The 19,979-nt window shown below is 38.9% G+C and overlaps 1 protein-coding gene across 6 annotated transcripts in view; it reads left to right on the forward strand.

The window, feature by feature from the left end:
* KLHL32 (kelch like family member 32) overlaps positions 1 to 19,979 on the forward strand; it is a 240,785-nt gene that overhangs the window by 75,289 nt on the left and 145,517 nt on the right. The window contains exon 1 of one of the 6 annotated variants that reach the window (XM_045084239.1): positions 12,850 to 13,423. The exons of the other annotated variants lie outside the window; for them this stretch is intronic. The gene's annotated coding sequence lies outside the window, so the exon portion shown is untranslated. Of the gene's footprint in view, positions 1 to 12,849; positions 13,424 to 19,979 lie in introns of those variants that run through there. 6 annotated transcript variants of the gene reach the window in all.

Raw genomic sequence — 19,979 nt, forward strand, 5'->3', positions numbered from 1 at the left:
GATAAAGGATTTGTGTTGTTTTAAGCTATTAACTCGGTGGTAATTTATCATAGCAACAATAGGAGACTAACATAAGAATCTTAATGGTAACTAGCTAAAGGAGTTTTCCTTGATGTTTTATTGTGTTTTGTTTTGTTTTTGTTCATTGGTTTTTGTTTTGTTTTGTTTTTGTGAATTTTCACATGTGGTTTTGCTCACCATCATTTCTGTCACCCTGATCTCCTAGATGCTCCCTGATCCTGTTGGGAAATAAGACCTGATTTTAGTTCTCAGATTTGAAGAGCAATTAAACTATATGTAGGAACCATTGTATAAGAAGGAATTGGCTTCCTTTATCTCAAAACAAAATGGCAGAAGAGTCAGATGGATTTGATGTATTAGTGTAGAAAACTTAATTATTGTTATAGTTAATGCCTTATAAATAGTAGGAGATCATGGTGTCCTCTAATGGTGTGTGGCTAGTGAGTTCTGTAACTTTCAACAGCGGAAACCCCATGAGGTGTGATTTTTGTGAGAAAAAGGTACTTAACCCCCTAGCCTTTAAATAAATGAAATATAGTAAGTGCTCTTAAAATAAACTTTACATTTTCTTGCGGGGAATAACATTCATGGCACTTTCTGAGGAAAATATCTGTGATGTTGTGCATTTCAGTAAAAGAAGATTTCAAAAGCCAGGATCTCACTGTGGTGTGGTATCAGGAAAACACACCTGAGCTAGTGTTAGGTGATTCGTTGTTATAATCTTCTTGCTATTGTTAACTTGTCACATTATCTTAGTAAAATTATTTTGTTTTTGTGGTGGGTTTCTTTGTTTTTCAAAGGGTGTAATACTGTCTGCTCCAATATATTAAAAGAATGTGCTACAAAAATGTAAATAGCAGTGATAAGAAAAGAATACAAATAGGTTTTTTTTACTTTTTAATTTTTTTAAAAGATTTTATTTATGCATTTGACAGAGAGAGATCACAAGTAGGCAGAGAGGCAGGCAGAGAGAGAGGAAGGGAAGCAGGCTCCCTGCTGAGCAGAGAGCCTGATGTGGGACTCGATCCCAGGACCCCAAGATCATGACCTGAGCTGAAGGCAGCAGCTTAACCCACTGAGTCACCCAGGCACCCCAAATAGGTATGTTTTAAAAAAAAGATTTTATTTATTTATTTGACGGAGAGTGAGAGAAAGCACAAGCAGGGGGCTAAGCAGAGGGAGATAGAGAAGCGGGCTCCATCGCAGGACCCTGGCATCATGACCTGAGCTAAAGACAGACGCTGAACCAACTGAGACACCCGGGTGCCCCAAAATAGGTATTCCAGTGCCCAGTAGTATTTTTGTTCTTGATAAGAAAATTCCTGATATGTGCACATGCATACATGTCCATGTGTATTAGGCTTAACGTTGAGAGACCCAGAGAAGTCTTTTGATTCTGTGGAAGGATAAAATAATATTTAATAAACAGTGTTTAGGGACGCCTAGGTGGCTCAGTTAGTTGGACAACTGCCTTCGGCTCAGGTCATGATCTCGGAGTCCCGGGATCGAGTCCCGCATCGGGTTCCCAGCTCCACGGGGAGTCTGCTTCTCTCTCTGCCCTTCTCCTCACTCATGCTCTCTCTCCCTGTCTCTCTCTCAAATAAATAAATAAAATCTTTTTTAAAAATAAATAAATAAATAAATAAATAAACAAACAAACAGTGTTTAGTAAGAAGTTATTCAGAGATACCTGGGTGGTTCTGTTGGTTAAGCATCTGACACTTGGTTTCGGCTCAGGTCATGATCTCACGGATCCTGGGATTGAGCCCCTCATTGGGCTCCATGCTCAGTGAGGAGTCTGTTTGACCCTTTCCCTCTGCTCCCCTCATTCATGCTCTCTCTCTCTAAAGTAAGTAAGTAAGTAAATAAATAAATAAATAAAATCTTTTAGAAAATGAAGTTATTCAATCTTTTGTTATATGTTCCACAAATACCTTCAATCAGAATTTATATCCATTTTTTAGTGTGCCCAGAGTTGAACTGTTTATCCCCCACTGAGGCAAAGGAAGTTGCAAACTGTGGGGATCAAGCCAACATTGCAACTTGCTATGAATTACTGAATTAGTCCCCTTTTGTCATGGACAATATTGTCAAAATGGGTAGAGTTAATTAACAAATTTGTCATGAAGTTTAAAAGTCTGAACGATTAGCATCAGTGCAGTGGTCTCAGGTGGGGGTTTGGGTTGTCCTGAGAGTGCAGATGAGCTCTGGGGACATGGGGCAGCATTTACAACCTGTAAATTTTTATGTCAATTTTTTTCTGCTTTGGGGTTTGTTTTATACTGTATATAAAGGATTGGTATGCAGTATATCTATGTAATTTATAAATACATAAATATTCAGGCTGTTCCTCCAAATGTGAAAATGATGTTTGCACGATCAGTAAAAAGTCTGGAGAGTGGTACCGTGGTGAAGCAGAACCCAGGGTGTGGTACTGAACGTTCTAGCTTCTTCTTGTACTAATTAACATTGTAGTGTAGAGAAATGTGTTTCGGGTTGTAGCTTTTTTAACCTTGCCAGAAACCAACAACCTAAGTTACAAAGGAGGTGATTGACCATGGGAATTAAATTAAAACGTTACTACACAGTGGAGGAAAGAAAGCTCCATTCTGTAAACGACAAACTCAGTTCTATTTGTCAGCATCATAAGGGCAGAAGTTTTTGTCTTTCTTATTCACTCCTAAATCAGCAACATACCTAACAGGCATAGGGTAGTAGGCAGTCAATGAATAGTCTGTGAATTGCCTGGTTATTGTGTGCCAAGAAGCAACATGGCATTTTGCTTATAGTTGCAGAAAGGCCACAGTCACGCATCATAAAAGAGCCCAAGGTAGAGCTGTTACATGGACATGTCACTCATTTTTCTCTGCACGGTTTGGATGACGGCTAGTGGTGAGTGCATGTCTCAGTCCATGTTGCTCTCTGTGACTTTCTGCATGGCTGTTTCTGGATTTCTTTATGTTTCTGTCTTCCTGGTTTCCTCTGTACCATCATTCCTTCTTGTCTTCACTTTTTATCTTTTTTCACTGATTTTTCCCTTGAAAGTCTCTCTCTAAACAATAAATATATACTTTGGCTTTATATTGAGTAGACTTTGAAGCATGTTGATAATTTATAAGATGGAAAAACGGAACATTTTTCTTTTTCTCAGCCAAATCCAATAATATTAAATTAACCTTTAATAATGTGTGCTTTTAGATATTATTTTTGGATAGGAAAAATGTCTTTTCATTTTTACTCTGTTGACTATCTTAACATAGATGAAATTGTATTCATAGCCAATTCTCATAAAAATAGATTCATTTTTTTCATCTTGGTACTTTTAATGCAGCAAATTTAAATATAATTCTTCATTGTGACTGGGGTGTAGTTAGATACAATTTTAGTTGAAAAAAGAAATATGTCCTTTTGAGATCATTATGTTTAGATTATTTTATACATATAATACAATAAGTATAAAACATTAACCTATAATAAAGCATGAATTACTGATACAGTAAAGCAAAGACATATGATTAATTATGTATGTTGAAATTATTCTGTTGAAATTTAATCTCTTTTTTAAAAGATTTTGTTTGATAGAGTAAGAAGGAGAATGAGGTGGGGAGGGGCAGAAAGGAGAGGACAAAGCAGACGCCCCAGTGAGCAGGGAGCCCTACCCGGGGTCTTTTTTTTTTTTTTTTTTTTTAAAGATTTTATTTATTTATTTGACAGAGAGATCACAAGTAGGCAGAGAGGCAGGCAGAGAGAGAGAGAGGAAGGGAAGCAGGCTCCCTGCTGAGCAGAGAGCCCGACGCGGGACTCGATCCCAGGACCCTGAGATCATGACCTGAGCCGAAGGCAGCGGCTTAACCCACTGAGCCACCCAGGTGCCCCTCGGGGTCTTGATCTCAGACACTGGGATCCTGACCTAAGCCCAAGGCAGACGGTTAACTGACTGAGCTACCCAGGGGCCCTGAAATTTAATCTCCTTCGAGATTCAAAAACCATTTAGTGTTTTCCTTGCCTTAGTGTGTGCAATACATTTTCAGTTCTCATTTATGTTGTCATGGAAAAAAGCAATAAACATGCTTTCTGGTATTTGGATACTAGATAAATAGGAGTGTTGGCTTTTTTATGGGGAAATCGTATCATGTATGTTGTTGTAAGTGGTCTATCAAAAAAGATTTAAAATGGAATTAAAGGGCTATGAAAACATACAGAAAAATAAACTATAGAGATTAATAGGTGTAATTGGCAAGAAGCAAGTAAAATGATAAGAGCTGTATGTGAGAGGATAAAACAACAAGGAAGTGAGTGGCAAATAATGCTTAATCACTGAAGTGCTCGTATGTCAGTGTACAGAATTACAAGGTGAAAAGAAATTAATTAGAAATGTTCATTGAAGGGGCACGTGGGTGGCTCAGTTGGTTAAATGTCTGACTCTTGGTTGTGGCTCAGGTCATGATCTCAGGGTTATGAGGTGGAGTCCAGCATTGGACTCTATGCTGGGTGTGGAGCCTGCTGAAGATTCTCTCTCAACCTCTCCTTCTGCCCCTCCCTGCCCTCTCTCCCCCTCTCAAGAAATAGAAAAAAGAAAGAAATTTTCATCTAGAATTAGAAATGACTTCATGGACACTCCAAAGGTTAAGGAAAAGAGCTCATTGACTCATTTGACAAATTCTGATTGAGCGCCTACTGCAAGCCAGATAGTATGTAATGGTTGTCTGAGATAGATACCTTCATTTTGTGCTTGTGCTTATGAAAACTGAGGCCTAGGGAGGTGAGGTAACCTGGCCAAGGTCACATAGCTACTGCAACCCTGAGGCTCAAATTTTATTTATTGGACTCCAAAGCCCAGGTTCTCTACCCCTTGCTCATCTGCCTCCTACTCTACTGAATACTCAGTGTCAGAGCAAGTTAGAATGACTTCTGGTTCTTGAAGAGGATATGACTAGAACTGGGCGAACAAATTTAACATTTCACTTTACAGATGTTAATTTTAAGGAAAGAGAATCCTGTGTATGCCTTCTTGGGTTACTCCACGCATGTGTTTGCGATTTAGAGGATTAATAAGCAGAGTCAAGCTGATTGTGTCTCAAAGATCTTACTTGAGCTCAGAGACAGATGGCAAAGCTAATTCCAACTGGGGGTTTCTGATACCCCAGGTTCTCATCCAAGGCTTAGGCCACCAGACGGAATCCCCTCATTATTAGGTGAGGAGCTTGTCTACTTGCTTATAGGTAAAGATTTGCTGGCAGCATAACATTCTGGAGGGGGCTGCTAATGGGACAGATAATGGCAAACCCAAAACCGAAGGCTAGGGTTCATGCAAGGACCAGGTGAACAAGAGCACAGAGCATAGAGAAATGAATTGTGTCAGCAAAGGGGCCAAAGTTTTCTATTGTAGAAGTACTGATAGATGAACCGAATAATTCAGGAAGGCATAGAAAAAGGAATGAGGCAGAGATAGCCAGTTAATCCGCAAGGATTTATGCTTCCCTTCTGGAATTGTTGCTTGGAAGTGTCTGCTCATCCAGGGACTTCCTTTCCCAGCACCCCTTGCATCTTGGTGGGGCCACATGACCAGTTCTTGCCAGGTGCGTGTGATTAGAAGGTGTAAGCTATTCGAAGGATAAAGTGGTTGTGAGCAGATGTTGCTGCACCATAGTCTTTTTCCTCGTCTGCAAGCCAGATAGAAACTCACGGAGCAGAGCCCTGAGATGAAAAGAGCCTAGACACTAAATAATGTGGATGGTTGCTCAGCTAGGAATACGCACACTGGACTGTGTCACGAGTGAGCGAAGCCATGAGAATTTGGGTTTATCTGTTCTAAAACTAAGATTATAATGTCACATCCCCTTAATTCATATAGAATCATCAACAGACTCAAGGAATGTATGAAACTATGACAGTGTGGAAAATGGCTCTGAAGGCAATCAGGAAGAGAATTTACAGTAAGCGTAATTAATGTTTAATGAAGAGAATTTTTCATTGCTACGTATATCCAAGGGAAAAAACGAGGGGAAAAAAAGTATGAAAAATAACACAACATGGGTTGGCAGAAATTAGACCAAATAATTTAGTAATAACAATATATATAAATTGTTCAAGGTCATCCAAAGGCACAAACACAGATTCATTTAAAATATGAAACTAAGTATATTTTGTTTACAAGAGAAACATTGCAGAAAATATATATTAGTCAGACACTAATGAAGTATGTGTAATGATATTAGTATGACACAAAGTAGAATTCAAAATAAACAGAATTAGAAGGAACAGAAAGTGATATTCTGTGCTGATCAAAGTAACAATCTATCAAGAAGGCAATAGTGATGGGCCTATATCTACTTACTATAAAGCTTCAAAATATGAAAATAATAGGATCATAGAAAGAAGTCAATAAATCCTCAATTCTGGTTGGATATTTTTAATACTCTTCTCTCTGAAACTAGCAGATCGTGTAGATTAAAAATAATAATAAAAATTAAGATAGAGGATCTGGACCACATGCATTTTCAATGCACATGAAACAGTTATAAAAAGTATAAAAGTTATAAAAGTTATAAAAGTTAAATAGGTCATTATGAGTAGGCCATGAGGAACTCATGGAAACCAGGAATCAGTAACAAAGTTAATAGTCTTATCTCTCATACACTTTAATTTTTTATTTTAAAGATTTTATTTATTTATTCGACAGACAGAGATCACAAGTAGACAGAGAGGCAGGCACAGAGAGAGGAGGAAGCAGTCTTTCTGCTGAGCAGAGAGCCCAATGTGGGGCTGGATCCCAGGACCCTGGGATCATGACCTGAGCCGAAGGCAGAGGCTTTAACCCACTGAGCCACCCAGGCACCCCGATTTTTTTTTAAAAGCACTCTGCACAATTCACGATTTAAAGGGAAAATGAGTGTTGAAATAGCAAAATATTTAAGTACCAGTTAATGGATTTTTCTTAATACGGATTTGGAGAAGGACAACTGTAGCTTTTTTGCAGTTTGGGTTCCCTGGGTAGAAGACTCTCAGAGAGTTTAGTGTGAAGATCACTTGGAATCAGCACCCACAGAGGGAGGTGAAGAAAGCAAGGTTGAGGAGGAGAAGTTGATCTTTGATGTTAAGCCCAACAATAGTCTCAGCTGACTCTACAGGGAATTCTGGAGCTAAAATGCCCTTCCGTATGGATGGACGTGGCCAGGACTTCATATTCTTGCATCTATTAGTCATTAACTATGGGCTACCCAGGGAAGGGTCTTGGATAAGGCATTCTCAGTGGCGGAGGCCATCCTCAGCTTCCCAGAAGCCTGGACCACAAATTCTTCTGTAAAGAGGGATCTGGGTGAGGGACGCCTGGGTGGCTCAGTTGGTTAAGCAGCTGCCTTCGGCTCAGGTCATGATCCCAGAGTCCTGGGATCGAGTCCCACATCGGGCTCCTTGCTCAGCAGGGAGTCTGCTTCTCCTTCAGGCTCTGCCTGCCATTCTGTCTGCTGGTGTTCGCTCTCTCTCCCTCCCTCTCTGTCTCTGACAAATAAATAAATAAATAAATAAATAGGAGGGATCTGGGTGACACATCACAGTGTCCTCTCCAAGCTTTGGCGCATCCATTTAAAAATTGGAAAGACTCAGAATAATGAACTATATTTACAACTCAAACATTGGAATTATAAAATAAATGCTAATAAAATAGCTGAAAGGAAATAAGGATAAAAGAGGTATTCATGAAATAGAAAAAATTAACATCAAGTATTTTTTCAACTATTTTTGAAAAATATGAATTATTTAGGAAAAATTTGTACAAATGCATTGAAGAATTATAAAACAGGAAGAGGCCATATATAAGAAGCACAAGGTTTTTGATATAAAAAATAAAAAAGTTGATATTTAGAGGCTTAAAAAAGTAAAAATGATTATTAGAGCTACCATAGAAAGTTTATACCAATACACTTCAATACCTTGGCAGATTATGTTTCTAGAAAAATAGGAATTAACAAAATTAGACCAAAAGACAAGGGAATTTAAGAAATTACTGTAGTATCAAAAAGTAGCCACACGCCTCTTCAGAAGGACAGTGGGCCCAGAGTTTTTTACATGTTAATGCTTCCAACTCTTTAGTTAACAGTTGTTTCCCTTATTAAATAAACTTTTTTTTTTTAAGTCTGAAAGAAAATGGAAAGCCACCCCTTACTTATAAGGCTAGCATAATTCTATTGCCAAAAAACAAGGGCAGCAAAAGAAAAAAAAAGCCATATCTCACTTATGAGCATAGATAAAAAATTGTAAATTAAATATAGCTAAATCCAATAATCAATTTTCAGTCCTCTTTTTTAAAAACTCATCATCAGCTTGATTACTTCCTATTTTTTGAAACACTTTTTTCACTGGGCTTTTGGGTTTTCCAGGTTTTCCTCCACTTACTGGCTGCTATTTCTCTATATTCTTTTCTGGTTTTGCCCCATTTCCCCAACTTCTAAAAATTAGAGTGGCCAGGATTCAGTTTTTGCACTTCTTTTCTGTCTGTACCAGCTTTCATGATAATCTTGTACTGTTCCATGGCTTTACTGGGCTATACACACACACACACACACACACACACACACACACACACATACACGTAATATACATATCTATGTGATTATATAAAATGATGTATTAGGAGTCTCCATCCCGTTCTGCTCCATAGAACAGAACGAAGAGGACAATAGGATCTTATATATAGGGAGAGAAGCTTATTATAAGGAGTTGACTTATGCAACTCTCTAGAAGCTAAGAAGTCCCAAGATCTATGCAATCAGAAAGCTGGAGATTCAGGGGGACCAATAGAGTAGTTTCAGTCTAAAACTTCAAGCTTGAGACCCAGGAAGAGCCAATGTGAGTGTGTGGCCAAAGGCAGGAAAAAGTCAACATTCTAATTTGAGGGCAGCCAAGCAAAGAGAATCCTCTGTTGGTGAGCCTTTTGTTCTACCCAGGCCATTAACTGATCATACGAGGCCCACCAACATTAGGAAGAGAAACCCACTTTACTCAGCTCCTCCATTCAAATGTTAATCTCTCACAGAGATACCTTCATGGATACACACAGAATAATGTATGACCAAATAGCAGGGAACTGCATGATCTGCTCGAACTGGCAAAATTAATCATCACAGATGATGGCTCCCAAATTTCTATCTCCAGATTGGACCTATTCCTAAAATGCAGAATTGGTATATCCAATGACCATCATCTCTACCTTGATGTTTAAGAAGTATCACAGGGAAGCCTGGGTAACTCAGTCAGCCTCTGACTCTTGACTTGAGCTCAGGTCCTGATCACAGAGTTCTGAGAGCAAAGTCTACCTAGGCTGTGTGCTCAGTGGGAGTCTGCCTAAGGATTTCTCTCCTGCTGCCCCTCCCACCATGGTCTCTCACCCTCTCTCTCAAATAAATAAATAAATAAATTTAAAAATATTCTTTTAAAAAAAGATTTTGTTTATTTATTTGACAGAGAGCAGGAGAGAGAGAGAAATACACAGGGGGAGCAGCAGAGGGAGAGAGAGAAGCAGACTCCCCGCTGAGTAGGGAGCCCCATGTGAGACTTGAATCTAGGACCCTGGGTCATGACCTGAGCTGAAGGCAGATGCTTAACTGACTGAGCCACCCAGGCACTTCTAAATAAACCTTTTTTAAAGAGGTATCCCAAATCTAATGTGTCCAAATCAAACTCCTGTTTTCCGGCCACAAATCTGCTCCTTGCACAGTATTCTCCATTTCAGTTAATAGCAACTGTTGATGCAGGCCCCAAACCACCCTGCAATTCCTGACTCCTTTCTCTTGCATCCGAACTGCCAACAAGTCCCACGGTGCTACTTTCAAAATTTATTCAGACTCCAACCACTTGTACTACTACCAGCTGGTGGAAGCCACTATCTTCTTATGCCTGGGGTTTTGCAAAATCCTCCTACTTTATCATTCTCCTTCAATCCTCGATCTCTTGGAATCTATTTCAATACTGCAGCCCCACTGATCTTAATGAAGATACAAGTCAGATTATATCACTTTTGCTCAGCCCCCTCTGATGACTTCTACTTTCACTCAGCGTAACAGCCAACCTCGTTTGTTTACCTGATTCTACCTCTTCAGGCCTCCCTCCACTCCAATCACAATGGCCTCCTTGTTATTCTGCAGATACACCTGTCAAGCTCTCACTTCAGGGCCTTTGCACAGCCATTTCATCTCCCTGCATTAATCTAGGTAACCACATAACTTGCTCCTTTGCCCTTCTCAGGCTTGCATAAATACTACTTTTTCAGAAAATAAGACTTCAGTTTTTATGTATGATAACTTAATTTTTAATGAAGGCTATATTCGTGGATTATGTATATTAGTAAAAAACCAAAAAACAAAAAAAAAACCAGTAAAGACAAAAAGCTACCATTTCATTTTTTATTAAACTTTGGTGAACTTAAGCCATAGCCCTTTCCCCTCTGGGGTTTGGATCAGATTTATAGTAGTGACAAGAATGCCTGGGTCCACAGATAGAGCGCTAAACATAAAACTTGTCTGCAATACCCATTTCAACGTACATAAGTAAAAATGATCTTTGTTGAAACTGTCATTTTGTTTGTCTTTATCCACACAGATCTCTCTGCATAATTGCTGGTGTGGGAGTGGAAAGCAGAAGGTTGCTCAGAGACATGGAGCGCTAAATTCTGGTTTCTTCCCATGCATGAGAATATGGCGTTGCTGATGCTGAGATCGAATTAAAAGCCAGGAGAGTGATGATTGTACCAGCTCTCTAACATAGAACTAATTAGGTTCTTAGGAAATGTGCACTGCTGAAGGGGGAGTTTAAGCACTTAGTCCAAAAGACTTGTGACCCAACAGACCCTTAGCTGTTTTCTCAGATCCAGCTGGCCTAGTCTTACATAAAACATATCACCCAAAGCCACTAGGGAATCAGGAGCCAGGGAAGACTGGACACCTGGCTGCTCATAAGTTTTGAGTCCTTGGTTAATTAGTTGGGAACCTAATGTGGTAGTGTATGGTCTTGTCCCCTCAACTTATAACTCCAAAAATACCAGAATCTGGTTCAGAAAGGGGGATTTAACATGCTGCAATTGACTTTTCTTAAAATAACCTACAAACAACTATAGCTCCAAGGAACTGTCAAAAATGACAAAAATCACCCACAGTTCCAATGTTCTCGATTTTTCACCTAAGTCATAGCTGTTGTCCAGGAGTAGTTGTTGGCTTTCTGCAACTTGTACCTGATGAGCAGTCATTTAGTTAATATCCACCAAGAAGAGGCCTCGTGAAATAGCTTTTAAATCTAGCCAGAAAAAAAATAACACCATTAATGATGTCCTTGACATTCAGCAAAGCCAAATTAAGCACTCAATCTGACATTTTATAGCCAGCTTATTACAGACTAACACTTGGTGGACATTCGATAAGCATGAACTGCCTGGCTGACCGGGAGCAGCCACACGTCTGGCTGGTATAGCAACTGCAGTTGTGGGAGAGGCGAGGAGGCCGATTTTAGATGTCTTGTGGGATAGGGCCTCCTGAGCACCCAAGGGTGTGAGGGTTTTTTAAAATTTATTTTAAAAACAATTAAAATGGCTTCATAATCTCCTTTTAAAACTGAACACATTCCTTAAAAATAGAATTCCCTTTGTCAGTTCAAGGTGAAGTAGCAGTTGATGGTGGTGGTGGTCCAACGTTACTTCCTTTTTAAATTGAAAGCTGAGAGTCTCTGAAAAACCATTGTCACATTCCCTTTTAAAATTGTTTGCATCAGTGCCAGAGAAGTCATTAACATTTCAGATATTATTGTGCTGACAGGGCAGTGTGTTCGTTATGGTGGAAGCACGGTGAACTCTGGTCTGCGTTTTAGTCCCTCATTTGAACTGATTCACTTCTCCTGAATATAAATATTATAAAGCTGGAAAAAATATTTGCAACTTGAAATAATAGCTAACTTTTAAAAAATCATTTATTTTATGCCGTCATTGTGCTAAGCTCTTTATTTGCTGCCAGTGTGTGTTTGAAAGACTATTTCATTTTTGCCTGCCATATCTTTTTTATCCTCTTGAAATTATAGCTTGCACGCTGTTTTATTTAAAATCACAATTTCACTCATGCTTATTTAATCACAGTGATATAGTCAACCTTAGCTTCATCTGAAAGAACAAGAGCGCATGTTTGAAGGATAATAAAGCTGATGAAAATTTCAAACCTTTAGAAATTCAATATTGAGTCAAGACAGATGGTTTCTAAAAGGGGGCAAGACAGCTGATCATGTGAATCAGATGAATTGATGTAAAGAATTATTGGGATCTATAGATATGCCCTGATTCTGTTCATTTTTTATAAAAAACTGATTCAAAATGAAGTGTCCACACGGGGAGGACCCAGCTGCTTGTTGAATCAATTGCTTTTAATTACCCCATCTGATGTTGACTGGATTTGGGGCCTGCATGCCTGGATTCCTGAAGGATTGAATTACCAGCATTCTTCTCATTTAGAGGCATGTGACTCCAAAGTGATAATTGAGATTTCCATATCAAATCATTCATATCCCTTTATAAATTATGTATATGCACATACAAATTTTCATAGGACTAAAAGAAGTTCTTCAGTTACTTTTTTTTTTTTAAGATTTTATTTATTTATTTGACAGAGAGCACACATAGACAGAGAGGCAGGCAGAGAGAGAAGCAGGCTCTCCACTGAGCAGGGAGCCTGATGCGGGGCTTGATCCCAGGACCCCGGGATCATGACCTGAGCTGAAGGCAGCTGCTTAACCAACTGAGAAACCCAGGCACCCAGTTACTTTTGAGAAGTATTAGAACTCTTGAGGACTATTTCTAAGTTATTTTCTTTTCTTACTCTGTAAGACATGGAGACTTTGTGTGTCACCTGTATGACACAGCATCCAATGTGTTTGCAGAAGTGGTGGACTTGAACATGTATGACAACCGAGACACTTCATAGTACACTGGCCTGTTCTGTCTTGGATCAGGAAGGTTCCAATGATTGGTTGCATAGCAACTAATGAAGTTAGAAGAAACTGTGTGTGAGCTGGGTCTCTGTCCTCATCTGTGTATAGCCAAATAATGGGAGAGTAGCTCTAGCATGGATTGCCTGACTTACAACTGTCAAACCAATGGGGATGAATAAAATGAAAGGTGGGAGAGAGACTCTACAGCTGGGCTGGGTACCTGTATCTGTAGTTGTCCACACCTTATTTAATGGTAGCACACTGAAGAAACAGATATAAAGAAGACATTACAAATAAAAGAAGAGCTCCTGAAATTTTGGATTAAATTCTGAATAGTGGTCACTAATTACCCTGGATTTTTAAAGAGAAGAATGATTAGTATAATTAAAGCAATTCCACATTATTATCAACATTCTTCCAAAAACTTTTCTGGAGCCAAGAGGTAAGAGATTTTATGTGATGATGTCATGAACTCTAAGACAGAAATGTTTGTGTTGATGCTTGTACATATGGATACTGTATGATGCAGGGCTGGTGCTTCTGCTCCATCTCCCTTCTTTAGACCTACAGGAGACATAACAAGATCCTGACCACTCTCAGTTGAGTCTGGATTTGGCCTCACAGCCCTCAACCAGGCTCCAGGCAGCTAGAGATAGCAGACTAGGCATCAACAAGGTTCCAGTGCCTTGTCGTCCTTTATGGCATATGGAGACTCCTTAAAAGCTTCTGGTTTTTGCATTCCATAGGAACAGGTCTAGGGGGGGGTTGTGTCAGTAGCAGCTCCATGATGGCCACATGAAATTCCTCTTCAGGCAAATATGTTAAGAAGGAGATGACTCAGATAAAGTCATCCAGGGCCACTGGGGAAAGGAGAATGTCATGACAGATTTACCTGAAGGCTGCTAACACCAGTTCCATCCAAGAACGTAGGACAATTTTCTCTTCCTGAGGCCTTGTTCTTGAAACCGTGAGTCTTCTTTAACTTTTATTTCCCAAGTAATAATCTCTCTTCTCACCCAACAAGATGTAGTGACTGATCCTCCCTTGCTTGGATTTGGACTCAGGTCTTCTACCCAGATGCCAAGATTTCGCACTGGCCTGGAGTGCTAACGTTTTATAAATCAGAGAATTTGGATTAGGTGCTCATTCCACGGGGAGACTTAAGAGCTGTGACCACACATCATAAAAGCTCTCAAGCAACAGAGGGAATTTATTGAAATTCTACGAGGACAAAGGGGAGAAATTTGTCAGAAGCATGATTATGATTCAGTTTTCTGGAGGTATTACTAAACTTCCTATTCTCATGCAAAGTATTGGATGTCTCATCTCTTTAAATATTCAGATACGCAAGGAGTGTTGCAAAGAGCAGAGGACTGACCATAGCTGTGCCTCTCAAATTGTGATGTGCACATGGGTCACCTGGAGCTTTTGTTAACATGCACCTCCCATCCAGTAGGTATGAGGTGTGTCTGAAATGCTTCATCTCTAACAAGTTCCCCGATGATGCCAGTGCTGCTGGCCCAGGGACCACACCTGAGTAGTGAGGGACTGGTGATCTCTAAGGTACCTTCTAGTTTCAAGATTCCATTGACAGAAGAGAGTCTAGACTTTTAGCCATGATGCTTAAGACATGCCCAGTGTGGTTTTGATAAGCACCATGAGAGCCTCTTCTGAGTCTTGCAGAATCTTCCCTAAATGCTTATCAAAGGGACACAGAATCCCTCACTTGGCCTCCTCAGTTACTCCACCTCTTATTTTTTTCTTCAGGCTTTCAGACTCTTCTGATATAGCTGTCCTCTGAAACTTTCCTTCTTCAGAGCCAACTTCCTGGATTTGTTCAGACTCTGTATCACATCGGCTCAGCCACTTCTTGACATGGGCCCCAAATTCTGTTTTAGGACGGCTGTCTGAGTGGAGGAGATTCATGTTTGATTTTGGATAGTGTGTCCTTAGTTGATCTTGGAAGGCAGGATTGTGTCCTATGAGGACAGAACAAATGGTCTCTCTGTGAAAAGATTCATTCAGTAACGACTTATCAAATTTATTCAATAAGGAAGAGTAAGCATCATCCCTAAATATCTGACAGAACAGACTTCTTTACATGGTGGGGAGTAAAGGTTTGAAATCCATACCAAAGAAATACAGCCATAGACAAAAAGGGAACAGAAGCACCACAAGAATGAGCAGAAGTCAAAGGATTCAAGAGCATGACCAAAGGCCAAAACCAGATGTGTGGATGCCATTTTCCATCTTCCAGAGTATGTAACCACTGACAAGGATAAATACCACTCATGGATAGTCTGAGTTCATGGTGGGCAGCAGTTTCTGACCTTCACAAATTTACTATATCTTTAGCTAAATGAAAAAGACCTTGATCTGTCTCCTTTTTCTATTCCATTCCCAAGAAGATTCAAGTAGTTGAAATACAGCCACATCTAGGAGGAGAATTCTAAAGAGAAATAGAATAAGCCGTAATCATGCTGGTTTTGAAGGGCTCATTATCACTATGTAGTTAATTTAAGAAGCAACTGTGCCAAGAGCAAAGCTGTGAAATACAGCTAGATTCTTTGAATAAACAAGTTACATATTTGAAGATGTTGGGGAAAACCAATATGTTTCACAGTTTTTAGCGTGTAAGGTGAATTTTTCTTTATATGGTTAAAGTGAGGGAAAATTGGTATTTTAAGAAATAATTAAATGTGGCTGCTTAATTATAGGTATAGTAATGTAATTTGGTGTTTTCATTTGTCCTGATATTTTTTTTTCTCTGAGACTATTACTATACTGTTGGAGGAAGAATTAAAACAGCTACAAATATACTGGGGGAAGACCCCTGTACCCAAACATTCCTATTCTTGTGGGCCATTAAGCTCCCCAGATGGATTGGATTACTTTTGCATTTGTGAAATAAAGAAGGTAAATAGTCCAGTTCAGCTGTGGTCAGGAACATTCTCCCCTTAATGCCAAGGAAATGGGCCATTGTGGTTAATTGAACAGTCTCATTAAGTGAGATTTACCACCCATTCTATATGGGAGGTATAACCAAAATACGATGAAAGGTAATCACCATTAACACTAAATTGAGCAAAATGTAATCTTTGTTGATTCAGAAGTTAGCTCAGATCTCTGTAATGACATGGCCACTGTAAACATCACTAGTAAGTAACACTAGTTACTTGTCTTAATGAAAGATGGAGCGGATCAGGCTGGGTATGCTGCCATCATTGCAAGTTGCTTTTTTCAATAGCTTTCTTAAACGTGTTTGCTTACTTTGGTTTAACTCTCTCATAAAAGATAAGGGTTGAGTGCCCCGAACAGAAAGCAGTTATTTCATCCATAAAATCATCTGGATTCCGGATAAAATGGAATTCACTGTACCTCTTGCCCATGTCCAGGGCAACTCCAAAGCTAGGTGTAGTTTCTAGGTGAAAAGATCCTATTTTACCAACTTCAAGTGCTTGAAAAGGTCTGTGTTTTCATCTTTGAAGACACAGTAGCATTTCCGCTGGTCAGTTTTGGGGCATCATGTACCAACCTAAAATGAGTTGTAGTTCATCTTGTGACTGCGTGACAACTAACATGACCCAAAGAAACTTGATTCATGCACTGTGGTTTTAAGACTTCATTTGCATCATTTCTGTGTGAAATATAGGAGGCACGACACATTGTAAATCGACAGTTCTCTCTGTGGTTGGCACTTCAAGTGGACTGTGTTCTCACAAACTGGGTTTTCAATTAGAAAGATTTGTGGTGGTGGCAGCACGTTATCAGCCAAGAGTGAGCTGTGACAACTGTAAATCTCAGCCTGGCCCAGGCTTTCCAAAAGACAAAAACAGCATGAACCGAGGACGAATCTGTGCAGTGCTTCCGTATCTCTAAGCAGAACCTCATCCCGTGCTTTGGCAGAATGTTGTGGCTTGATAGAGGGCATTGCCATATGTTCTTACTTTTTTCTAAATGTCTACAAGTGAACTAATTTGTATTTAGCTTATGGTGGGTATTCCTTCTCTTTAACTGTCGCTACTTTAGCTACTTGTCTGAAACACCTTGTACCCAGAAAATTCTTTCCTATGTCAGATTAATTATTTTTGTTTACAACAGTGTGCAACAGCTGAACATTACCTACAGCCGCATCATCATCTGAATTTTTGAAGACTGTGTTGGTTCATTCATGCATGCATTCATTCATTCATTTATTCATTTATCTCTATATATTGCATGCATGCAAGCAAATGTGAGCATCTAGGGGTGAGTGAGTAAGGAAGTGAGTAAGCAAGAGTACTCACCACAGTGAGTAAGGAAGTTATGGTACCTACAGTTCATGGCACTTACAGTTTACCTTTTCAGGACATTCAGTGGTAGAAGAGAGCACCCATGGTCCCATCACCTCTTTTGCTACCAAAGGACGCTTTGTCCTTCCCTGTGGGCTCTAGAAGCTCTCTTAACATTGTTTCACAGGCTCTTGACATCTCACAAGCTTCACTCATTGACAAATGACTGGGTTCTTCCTTACTTTGTTGGTATCCAGTGTGACTTCTTCTAATTGAGGTGCCTTGTAAGTTTATTAAACCCAAAATACAGACCTTGATTTAATAGTTTCCTTTTTTTCTTCTCCTTAACTGGTTTTATAACTTTTAAAAATTACCATGTTTTAAATTTATAACATTAAGTTTCTAAGACTATATGATACGATATCAAAATGAAGGTTGTGTGTTTATGGAAATGGCAGTGATGGTTTTTATGATGTGATCAGTCCTCAAACTAGGGAGTAGGAATAAGTCCTATAGCTAGACATAGGGATTTTGGGCGGGACTGTCACTAGGAAAGTGTTTGAAAGGAACAGAATTTGGGCAGAGAGCAGAAGAGAAGCTGTTTCTTAGCTCTCATTCCAACTGGGATCCAAACAGACATGGGAAAATAGGGCATTCAGCTTGGATTAGGGGCAACCTAATGACAACCCTATGAAGTTTGTATTGTCTCTCAGGAACTTTTTGCATTTCATTAACCTAGATAATCCTTCTGCAGTTTGAGTCATTTCTGTCAACAGTGCAGTTGTTGACAGGTCAACATTTCTGGTGCAATTGCAACTTGGAAGATCTGAAAAAAGAAATTAGTGTTGGAAATATTAAAAATTGAAACACCATGTAATAAAAAACAGATGTGAAGAAAAGAAAAACAACTGCAATTTCTTCCAGTGTTTTGTTTTGTTTAGAGGAGCTATATGAAGTCTAGAAGCAAATTCAGAATTACACAAATGGGAAGTCCTTTTTTATTGTGACTTGTGCTTTTTAGTTCTGACAATTTATTGATTTAGTTTTTTAAGTAGGCTCCATGCCCAGTGTGGGACCTGAGTTCAGGACTCTGAGGTCAAGGGTTGCATGTTCTTCTAACTGTAAGAGCTGGATGCATCTGGTTTTGACTTTGGATCTTTCACAAATGCATAAGTAGAATCCATTTACATTAAAATCAGTTTTCTGATAGCCCTTTTTTTATCTTTAGCTAAACTTGATTTCAAAAACAAAAACAAAAATCCTCAGAGAGTATATATCATTGCTTTTAACCAAAGAATACATAAAAGAAACTTAACTCTATTTCCTCGTTATTACAGTATATAAGTCTCACTAAGACCTTGCCGTATGCAGGCACTATTACCAAATACTTCATATATATACACTGTCATTTAATCTTCAAACAAGTTCATGAAGTGGATAGAATTTTTGGCCCCATTTTCCAGATAAGAAAACTGAATCCGAGAGGAGTTACGTGCTTGTCAAACCTGGAATAGTTTGATTACAAGTTTGCCTTTAATCACTGTGGTTCGCCAAACCAAGGGTTACATGACTTCAAATCCAGTGTTCCTAACCAGTCATGTAGCACCTTAACTCTCTCTAGTGGCCCCAACAGCAAGCCAGATCAACTCACTAATTCACCAAGTTACCAAATACACCTTATTGACCTTTCACCACTAACAGCTGCTAAAGGAATATCAGATTTCATTTATTCATGACTAAGTAAATTCCTGAAAGTGAAATATTCTACATGTTTGCTATTTAATATAGCAAATATTATTGTGTATGTTACATATTACATACTCCTCATGTCTTCAGGATTTTTTCAATGATTAAAAAAATTTTTAAATGACAAGGGAGCAATAATTGTGTACTTCTGACAATCAAAATTTTAGCTTTAAATTGAGCTAACAAAGAGGATTCTTTTTTTTTTTAATTTCTAAAAAATATTTCTTTATTCTGGTAGAGTACAGCATTTTCTGTATGTATCCACAGAACTCTAAAAAAATTTTAGTATATTACTAGAACTCCTATAGAAGCTTACAAATATTATGTACTTTGGATGAAAGAAGATAGGAAAAAATATACAACTTTGGTTCATTTGTATTTTCTATATATACATACATACCACATTTTCTTGATCCATTCACTTGTCAATGAATATTTAGGTTGTTTTCGTATCTTGGCTATTGTAAATAATGCTGCAGTGATCATTGGGAGTTCAGATATCTATTTCTTTTTTTTTTTTTAATTTTTAATTTTTTATAAACATTTATTTTTATCCCCAGGGGTACAGGTCTGTGAATCACCAGGGTTACACACTTCACAGCACTCACCAAAGCACATACCCTCCCCAATGTCCATAATCCCACCCCCTTCTCCCAAACCCCCTCCCCCCAGCAACCCTCAGTTTGTTTTGTGAGATTAAGAGTCACTTATGGTTTGTCTCCCTCCCAATCCCATCTTGTTTCATTGATTCTTCTCCTACCCACTTAAGCCCCCATGTTGCATCACCACTTCCTCATATCAGGGAGATCATATGATAGTTGTCTTTCTCTGCTTGACTTATTTTGCTAAGCATGATACGCTCTAGTTCCATCCATGTTGTCGCAAATGGCAAGATTTCATTTCTTTTGATGGCTGCATAGTATTCCATTGTGTATATATACCACATCTTCTTGATCCATTCATCTGTTGATGGACATCTAG

Source organism: Mustela putorius, unplaced genomic scaffold (genome assembly GCF_011764305.1).
Source record: "Mustela putorius furo isolate JIRA1106 unplaced genomic scaffold, ASM1176430v1.1 tig00000759_pilon_pilon_pilon, whole genome shotgun sequence".
In the NCBI taxonomy this organism is placed as follows: Eukaryota; Metazoa; Chordata; class Mammalia; order Carnivora; family Mustelidae; genus Mustela; species Mustela putorius.